Here is a 10,111-nt window from a genome sequence, read left to right as displayed (position 1 = left end):
TTTACGATTGTTTCAGTGTTTTTTGCGCCTCCTCCTCCTTTTTTGTGTATTAGTGAACTATCGTTTTAACGATTGTTGTTGATTCTTTTGTCTTTGAGTGTTTATAAACACTGGGAAGGTGATGAGTGGACATGGTCGACCGTGCAACGGGAGTCTTCGGGTCTTGACAAGCTCTCACCAGTACTGTTTTTCCCGTCGCAGCATTTATTTTGATTTGGAGGACGACTTTGGATAATTACCTTTTGGACCACGCACTTGGATATTTTCCCTCACGGATTTTGGAAGACGCATATATACGTCTGTTGAGTGTGTCCCTGGATCACGGCTTTTTCTCGCGCAGGTGTTGTTGTCACCTGCGACCTTCACACTGCTATTGAGAGTTTAGCAGACGCTCTGTCATCTGCGACCGCTGTTTCTGCCCCTTTTTCCCGTCTGAGGATTTTGACGGGAAAACCAGTGTCGTCGCTGTATCCCGGCACTGGAATCTGGATTTACCTGCCGTGTCATCCTCGTCCAGCTGTTATACGGGAGTGAGAGCTACTTGACTCGTGAGGTGGCTAGTAGGGAGTCTGTCGCCAGGTAAGACGTACTATCGTTCCTCTCGTATCGGGAGATGTGTTGCCCTTCAGTACCTGGCGTACAGTATTTGCCCTTCCGTTAGCAGCTTGATGGACTGATCACGGCCCTGAATTCAACTCTTCTGGTATTTCACTGAAGGTGAAATTATATATTTTTGCCAATTTTCATTATTCATAAATATATATATGTATGTTTACATGTAAATATTGTCATAGTTTATTGTATGTTGGTATTTGGTGGACTGAGTTCCACATTGCTTAGCTTGGTGTTATAGGTAGGAGTATTAAGGTTTTCCTTGTTTTCATCTCCTACTTCTTTCTATCTTATTATTATTAGGTTATTGGTGATTTTGGCTAGCCTTATTTTGGATCCAACTTGTTATATATTAAGTATGTTTTCTCTCTTGGGGTTTTCTCTTGTTTAGGGCCAGTTGAGCATTGGGAACCAAGGAACGAAGGCAGGGGGATGAATGATGATGGCGTTTAATATTAGGCTGAGCTCTAATCTGTTTGTAATATTTTTTTGCATCAAAATCCAAGTTATTGGACAAGGGCTTTGTCGAATCCGGTTTGGCTTAAACCAGTGAGGTTTAATTTGTGGTTTATCTCGCTAAGATGAGGGTTTATGCTCAAATAAACCAACAACGGGTGACTGAGGCTGGTTTGAGAGAGACGAAGACCTAGCTAGGCCTATGTTGTAGTGGGCAGGACAGACCATTGAACAAGTTTATTGATTGATTGACTGATTGTCTTTGTCGCATGACTAATAGTGGCTGTATACACGAGACTGTAAGAACTATTCATGATTTAATTGCTTGAGAATTTTCAATGTGTCGAGATTGGCTTTATGCCATCACGTTGGTTCACTTGGTGACTTTCGTATGAGAGAGCGAGAGAGTTAGTTTGCCTTAATTATGCAGTTTGAATGACTTTCTAATCCCTGCTTTCCCTTCCTTTCGTCACAGGTTACTCAGAAAATGAAAGCCAAAAACGAAAGAAATGCGTAGTTGTTCCCATCACGGTATTTATTTATTGTAGGAGTTTTTTGTTTACATCATTTTTGTTTCGGCACCTATTACTTACAGTTCTTACAATGCTAAGTCATGGTGTCCAAACAATCAATTCCTGTTCATGATTCAGAAAGCGGCTCAATTTTGCACTATCACAGCTGGATGAGGCGAGAGAGAGAGAGAGAGAGAGAGAGAGAGAGAGAGAGAGAGAGAGAGAGAGAGGAGAGAGAGCCTGCCTGCCTAGACCTATTCCAGTTAGTATTGATGGCCAACATTATTTCCTCCTCTGTTAAACAAACCACTGAGGTTAACGGTTTGGTTATTATCTCGTTAGGTAGGGTTTTATTATTTAAATAAGTAGCGACGGCAGGTGACTCGGGTTGGTTTAAGAGAGACAAATAAAATGCTCTCTCTCTCTCTCTAATTCACTCACTGTTTTATCTCTTCTGAAAGAATATGTTACACGTTCTTCGAACACAGACATGGAATGCTTGAGACTAGGCCTAGCATGACGGTTAAATTATCCAGTTGTTGCAGATTTGTTGTGACTCCATAATCAGTAAAAGTGGTGGTGACCATAGACCTCATATATATATATATATATATATATATATATATATATATATATATATATATATATATATTATATATATTATTTTATATATATATATCGAGCTACAACATGTCCTTTAATATCTAATTCGCTCTACCTCGGAATTAATATATTTTCATATATGCTTAACCGAAGGGGAATTTTTTCTCGATAATAGATTTGCCTGGACCAGGGCGCGAACCTATGGATCCTTTCAAACCCAGGAACGTCAGTGAAGCTTTTCCTACTACACCACCGCGAGAGGTTAAAAGTTCATGTCGCCTCTCACCCTCATATACCTTTCGCGCGCAGGTAATTAGTTGGTTTTGGAGACAACATCAACCCACCTCGACTCCGGTAGTGTTTGTAGTGCTTTTGACAGCACGTAGCCAATCTATAAGTCATATCACATTTCCGTGATTCATATACATATATCGAGCTACAATGTCCTTTAATATCTAATTCGCTCTACCTCGGAATTATATATTTTCATATATGCTTAACCGAAGGGGAATTTTTTCTCGATAATAGATTTGCCTGGACCAGGGCGCGAACCTATGGATCCTTTCAAACCCAGGAACGTCAGTGAAGCTTTTCCTACTACACCACCGCGAGAGGTTAAAAGTTCATGTCGCCTCTCACTGACGTTCCTGGGTTTGAAAGGTATATGAGGGTGAGAGGCGACATGAACTTTTAACCTCTCGCGGTGGTGTAGTAGGAAAAGCTTCACTGACGTTCCTGGGTTTGAAAGGATCCATAGGTTCGCGCCCTGGTCCAGGCAAATCTATTATCGAGAAAAAATTCCCCTTCGGTTAAGCATATATGAAAATATATTAATTCCGAGGTAGAGCGAATAGATATTAAAGGACATTGTAGCTCGATATATGTATATGAATCACGGAAATGTGATATGACTTATATAATATATATATATATATATATATATATATATATATATATATATATATATATATATATATATATATGAATAGGCTTTATTCTGTTTGGCCTTTTCGTTTTCTAATATAATTATATATTTCGGTAAAGATACATACTATGTTTTATGAGTACAAGGCCGCAGTTAATAATAGGCCTAATGTCACATTTGCTGTGACTTCAGTAATTGTGTAACAAAGTTTATTTGCAATCTATAAACGTATCTCATGATTATGAAAGGAATTTGTTATAGGATTAACGTTAGAAATCTATTCTCTCTCTCTCTCTCTCATGCGTAATATGTATAAAACAATGATAGCAATGTAGCTCATGTTTACCCCTTCCCTAAAAATCCCCAGGGACTAAATAGAAGTCCTTCCTCTTCAATTATTAATTAGTTAAACAATTATTTATCATTCTCATTACGTAATCATTAAAATTGAAAGACAAAGACAGCAGTTTCGGGATTAACAGAAACTATAGGTCTACGTCGGCTGCCAAATGGCTATAGTTGATTCACTTGAGGTAGATTCTTGGGTGGTCCCTACTCCATTTCTACAGGCTGCTCTGTGAGCAAGAGCCCGTGCTGGCATAAGGCATCATCTTCAACAACCCTGTGCCTCGCTTACCTGGCCCAGATGGGACGAAGCTTTAGCTTTTGTCACTCTCCACTCTCTCTCTCTCTCTTTCGCTCTTTGTAGTCTCATACGTCGAACGATTCATGTTTCTTTATCAAAATTAACTAGACAATTAAAACTTCTTAAGAAAAAAAAATAAGAAATTACAATTATTTTTCAACTGGGACTAAACTTAACATAAAATCTCTTTATATGAGAAAAAAACAATCAAATATGTATGGCTAGTGATCGTAGCGGTTTTGAATTTAAGGAAATTTTCGTCATTTTTGCTTGATTCATTTTTGCGGTGCTAAGCTCTGAAAGAGCTGAAGCACTAAAGTTGTCACCATTTTAGGTGTTAGTGAAGCAGTTCATCATCAAAAGTTACTTTAAATATATTGTTTTTTAGTAGTCTCTCTCTCTCTCGCTCTCTCTCTCTCTCTCTCAATGGTCTTGGTTATGCTGGGAGACGATATATATTGCTTTCAGTTATCCCAGATGTTTATTTATTAATTTATCTACGCTTTTATTTATCGTAAACAAAGACGCATTGAATGACGAATAATTTTAATGGCGTTTATTCTCGACTCAGAGAACCGATTGTCGTGTAACAACGGAAGTTGCCAGCAGTCATTTTATAAAACATTAGGCCGCCCTTGTGTTTAAAATTTACCGAACGCAAACGTATCAAAGCACACAAAGTTAAATGTATTAGGTGTATTCAACTCATTGAACTCTCACATGCGTGCTCAAATAAATATACGCGCGAGTTTTTAATAAAATAAAAAGGAAACTTCTCTAGCGGCAACTTGTTGGTCCTCCAAGTTCCAAATGACCGGGGAAGGAAAAGGAGAAGCCGGTGAATAATGGCGGTTATTCGATATTTAATCCTCTCGTTTATCTTCGTTCTGTTTGTCCGAGAAGACGAGAGACCGTAACCGGACCCTAATTTGATTCCAGGTGAGTATTAATAAGGGATAATTACGGCAATTAGAGGCAGGAGTCGTTGAGAAACGAAAGATTTGTGGAGGAGGAGGAGCCTCAGGGGAGTCCTTGCAGGTGTCGAGGATTCAGGAGATATAGTACTATTTTGAGCCCCAGGGTATGGGTATGGGAGACATTCGCCTTTCCTGAAAGGGTATTTGCATTATTTCAAAGCTAACATTGTGTATAGCTATTGGTAATTATCTATTGGGCATGGCATACCCTAAGTTGGCCTACCCAAGGTCTTATACCCGAAAGACACATTGCCCCTGGGAGGTGGGTATACTAGTGGGCATCACCCTGCCCAGAATTTCAATCTTTACCCATCCTAGGCAATATAGCCAAGGCCTGTCATACCGTAGAGTGCAAACATCCCCCACCTCCCCCGACCCCAGGTTTGGAATCATACCCTGTCTGTACCTTTGTAAAGGCGATCAATTTCATTATTTTATTTTATTGCCTTATTTATTAATTTTGTTAAAATTGTTCAGCAGCGTCATCATGAATAGTCGTCATAATAGCTTAGCCCAATAGCCTATGTAGGGAAGTAGTGAGTAGCCTAAGGTCGAAGGAAACATCGACATCGCAGAGTTAAGATGGGGAAATAATTAGCCTAGAACCTCTGAATGGTCTGAAATAATTAAACCCAAGTAAACCAAATTTCTGTTAAATTTTTGTTTGCATGTGCTGTCAACTTAACCCACACACACACACACACACACACACACACACACACACACACACACACACAAATGCAAAACTTCATACTTGCCATCAGGTACCACGACCATGTTCTGGACAGCCACGTACTGGTATATTTACTGTCCTTTTTTTTTTTTTTTTTTTTTTTTTTTTTTTTTTTTTTTTTTTTGTATGTCCTCTGCTTTTCTATGCCATCTTTTGCGTAAGTTTTTATATTCATCCTCAAGGGGCTGGCATTTAACACTGTGCTAATTTTCTACATACACTGGTAGTTAGTCAAAGAGCCAGAGGTGTGTGGTACCTGATACTCTTCAGTTTTACCAAAAAAAAAAAAAAGGTTAGAAAATCATGTGTTGGATTTTACAGCAATTTTTATGTATGCTAACTGTACCGGCTCAGAGATGACATTCATGTGTTTAAAACTACTGCTGGGTTGTTTACTATGCTCAAAGCCATGAGGTGTGTATGCCATATGTATATTTACCTCAGATTAGTAGTATAAAAACTATTTGCCCATTTACGTACTTGGTTAAGTCAGTGGTGCGACAGAGGAGGCATTTTCAGCTTTGTGTGGTTGGAAAACCTATGAATAAAATTCTCTGCTTTTTTAAGATTTAAAGTACTTTATATTTTTTGCCTGACTGTCGATGTGTATATAAATATCCTCAGCGGTTCATATGTAGTCAATTAACGTTTCATCATAGAAATTGTATTGTTAAAAATTAAGGTACTTTTATCGTACTGAAGTTTTAACGTCTGCCTTTGGAGTGATATAATATCACTGCCTTTTGGGTGATACGATACCACTGTTAGGAAAGGGTGTGTTACCGTGGCCACCGAGAGAAGTACTCTCGGTGGCCACGGTGTTACCCACATTCCAGTAAAGCACATGTCAGAAACTTATTACAGACAATGTTTTATTGCAGTGTGGACTTGCCTTTACACTGTTTGTGACAGATGGGCATTGGCAAGTGATAATATTTAGTTAACTGATACTGGGTGGAGACGAGGTCTCTAATTTTCTAATAAAGTATTTGGTAATAAATTATTTTCTAATACGTGTATTTTAATATCAGAAGGCAATTGTTTATATTTGTTAATTTGCTTTACATATTTTTGCATTATTTCTGATATTTGTTTGATATAAGCACCTGATAGAATTTTGTAATGACGTGCCTTTATATAATGAAAGTTTTTGGTGTATACAAAAGTTTCCTGTATGTTTATTTATACAGAAATTTCTACATGGTAAAAAACTTGTACCTGAAATTCCTGGCATATTAGTGTCTAGATTCATTGTTGCCCAGGTCTGGTATAGGCATCTGTTTACTATATTCAATTTCTGATGTTGATAAAGCGGGCATTTTTTTCTTTTCGTCAGGATACCTCCGTATAATGGCCGTGGAGGGTGGAAGAAGCAGAGGATGAGGTAGAACATGCCGATGTTCAAGATAGAATTCTGTAGAGATGGGCGATATATTTGAGTGACCAACCCCATCTGGAAGATGAATTTAAGGTCTTGCAAAGAAGTGAAACAAGCATGTCTGTCATTCACCTTTTTGGAAGTTATCTGGTAAGATTATTTGTCGTCTAGATATATGTTTGTGGTGAAGATTACCTGGAGAAAAAGCCCATTGAAGGAAATTTGAGTACTAATGAAATGAGCATTTAGTCTTATGCCCTTGGCATTCAGAAAGGCCCTTGGGGGGTAGTGCCTGCAGTGAACTTCATGTGGTGTACTGTAGGCATTACTTAGGTTCTTTGCAGTGTCCCTTTGATGCCTAGCTACAACCCCTTTCATTCCTTTTATTGTACCTCTGTTCATATAGTAGCTACTCTTTCTTCCATCTATCTTTCCACCCTCTCATAACAATTCACAGTACAACTGCGAGATTTTCATCCTTTACAACAATTTTACTGTCAATTTCCATTTCAGCATTGAATGACATTATCCCCAGCTCTTGTAGTATTGTGACCTCATATGTTAGTTAATGTTAACTTAAGTTATTTAATCCAAGTTTATCTGAATTCAGGTTTCTTACACTAAACTACTAATTGCTAGTAACCTTTTAGCTTAAGCTTGCTTACTTAGGCTGGTTTAATGGCCTAGTCTTTGGGGACCTCAAATTACTGTAGAGAATTTTTAATACTATTTCTAGGACTTGGATATGACCTCCTGCTGAGATGTACTCCAAGTCAATTGTAAGATCACCAGTACTGTCTCTCCCATAAATGAGAACTTTGGAATAATTTGCATGTGCATAGTACTACATATCTACCTTGTACTCTTTCCTTCTTGTGACTGAAATGGTTACCATTATGTACTGTGTATGTATTTACTGATGTTATTCCATTACTACATCTGTTCCATTATATATTCTATCCTGGTGGTTAATGGTCTTTCAAACTTGTTCTAAATGTATGAAGTGTTTTCCAGTTTTTAATAGGCATTTGTTTCCATGCTTTCTGGTTGATTCCTTAATGACTTATTTCTTGCTGCTTTATTAATGTGCAGGATTCTCTGAACCTCTTCAGATGTTGCATTCTGTATTGCTCCCCCAACAAATATTTGTAAGCATTCTCCAGTTTTTATTTGTTGTCTTCCCAGAAAACTCTTGAACCATTGCCTTTGCTGTAGTACCTTGTCTCTGTCTTATACTTTTTCCCTTTCACATCGTGTTGTAAGGGCTTTTTCTTTTACCCAGTTGGTGGAGGATGATGGGAACAAATGTGGAGGTTACTAAATAAAAATCTGACTTTCTTTAACCTACTTTATTAAACTTAACCTACAGGACTGTAACTGAGCCTAATTTATCACTCTTAATACAGCAACAACCATCAAAAAGAACCTTCCTGAAATACATCAGCCTAAATCTACCACGAACACCAAAAGGTACCTTAACCTAATTCATCAACCTTATTATACAACGGCTACCAAAAAGAACCGTAACCTAATTCAAGAACACTAATCTAACTCATCAACTTTAATTTACAAAGACCTCTAAAAAGAACCTTGACCTAATTCATCAATGCCAATATGCACTACAGTTTTTTCCCCAACTGTGGTCTTTGAGACTTCCTCAGATTGGGAGTCATCATTTCGTAGATATCCTTCTTCCTACTACGTTGATCAACACTAGTTTTGTTCCTTTCCAACTGCTGTCGAACACTCTTTGCTGTGTGTGAAGATCAGCACCTTCTAGGATTCAGCGGTGCATATGGAGGAACAGGGGAGAAGGGCAGCCTGATCAAGTATTTTCTTTTCTGCAATCTGGCAGCTTTGCATTCATTCCCTATGTTTCTTATCACTTCTCTCCTTAATCCCTTCCTCTATTTGCAACAGCTCTTCTAATTGTCGTTTTCTATGTAGTAATTCTTTCAATGTCATTTCATTGTCCCTTTCACAAAGTTCTAATCCCTTGTCCTCCAAAGGAAAATCTATGTTCTTACGCTTGTGCTTCTTTGAGTTTTTGCTCCACAGTTTAAGTGAAGTGGAGTTCCTCACTCTACCCTACCACACTCAAGCAACCAAGTAAAAAAGAAAGATGAATCAAACAATTATACATACTCACTAACAGACATAGATGAATATGATAAAAAACAAAAAGTTCAATGACACCAACCCATTTTCCATACTACCACCAACGCAATATTTATATTTGCTTTACTAACATGTTATTCCAAACACGTTATTTCTCAGATTCCATATATCCGCCATAGCATCATCTTATGAGCCAGCTGCATCTTGGTATCCCTTCTCTTCTCCTCAGGCTTTGCTATCCTCTTCTGCCTCTTCTTAAAGATTTAAAGTCTTTGTTCCTCTGAAACTAAGTTTTTATCAGAGAATGCACGAAGTTGCTCAGGTCATGAGTTCCTATGATGCTTTTTTCTTCCTTGGTTGGCAGCAAGCATTTTTTTTTTTTGACACCTCCTTAGGAGGCCACCAATTACATTACAACTTCCATGACGTAGTGTAGCTAGTAGTAAAGGTTCTCTTCATTGTCCCTTTGGCCTCAAATACATTGCTATCTGCCTTTTACTTTTCAACTTGGCCTTGTTTGATTTAAAATGTTCTTTTTTTATTGTTATCATACTTAGTACAATTTTTTATCATTCTCAAAGATTGCATAACCTTTGCCAGTTCTAAGGTAAGCATCGTCTATTGGCCTCTAGTTCCCTGTTGATGAAACTGAAGTCAGTTTATTATTATGTTATATGAAAATGTTAAATTATAATGTTGAGTTGAAAATTCGAGAGTTATATCCCTTGTGTCCAGAAATATTGTCAAATACTCTGCATTTTGAAACATCATTTATACATTATTGAAAGAACAGCAGTCCATTAGACGGAATTTAAATTTTGCAGTTAAAAACAAGCCATTCAAGTCAGCCCTAGGAGAGTCAGCAGTTTTGTCTCATTAGTTGGCGCAATTTACCTCATGTAATAATCTTCCTCAGTTTTTACTATTGTACCTCAAGTTTTAATAATATATGTCGGGATGTAATAATTTGCAAATGTATCCTCAGGCAAACCCTGTGTGGTTCTAGCTAGGTGACTTTGTGGTTGTTAAGATGCTGGACATTTGAATTGTTACAGGGCCTGATTCTATCTTTTATTGATGGAATCATTTCTGTGTTTGATTTTTGAGTAATTCTATTTTTAATAGTACATTTTTATTTTAGTATTTTCATT

The 10,111-nt window shown here is 37.7% G+C and overlaps 1 long non-coding RNA gene across 1 annotated transcript; it reads left to right on the top strand.

Moving 5' to 3' along the window:
* The first annotated feature begins 4,571 nt into the window (after window positions 1-4,571).
* LOC135196712 (uncharacterized) lies at window positions 4,572-6,962 on the top strand. Its single transcript, XR_010310426.1, has 2 exons — window positions 4,572-4,693; window positions 6,801-6,962. It is a non-coding gene; the product is annotated as an uncharacterized LOC135196712 (long non-coding RNA).
* The last annotated feature ends 3,149 nt before the right edge of the window (window positions 6,963-10,111 follow it).

Source organism: Macrobrachium nipponense, chromosome 18 (assembly GCF_015104395.2).
Source record: "Macrobrachium nipponense isolate FS-2020 chromosome 18, ASM1510439v2, whole genome shotgun sequence".
Lineage (NCBI taxonomy): Eukaryota > Metazoa > Arthropoda > Malacostraca > Decapoda > Palaemonidae > Macrobrachium > Macrobrachium nipponense.
Note: the sequence above shows the minus strand (reverse complement) of the source record. Positions and strands in the feature narration are given on the sequence as shown.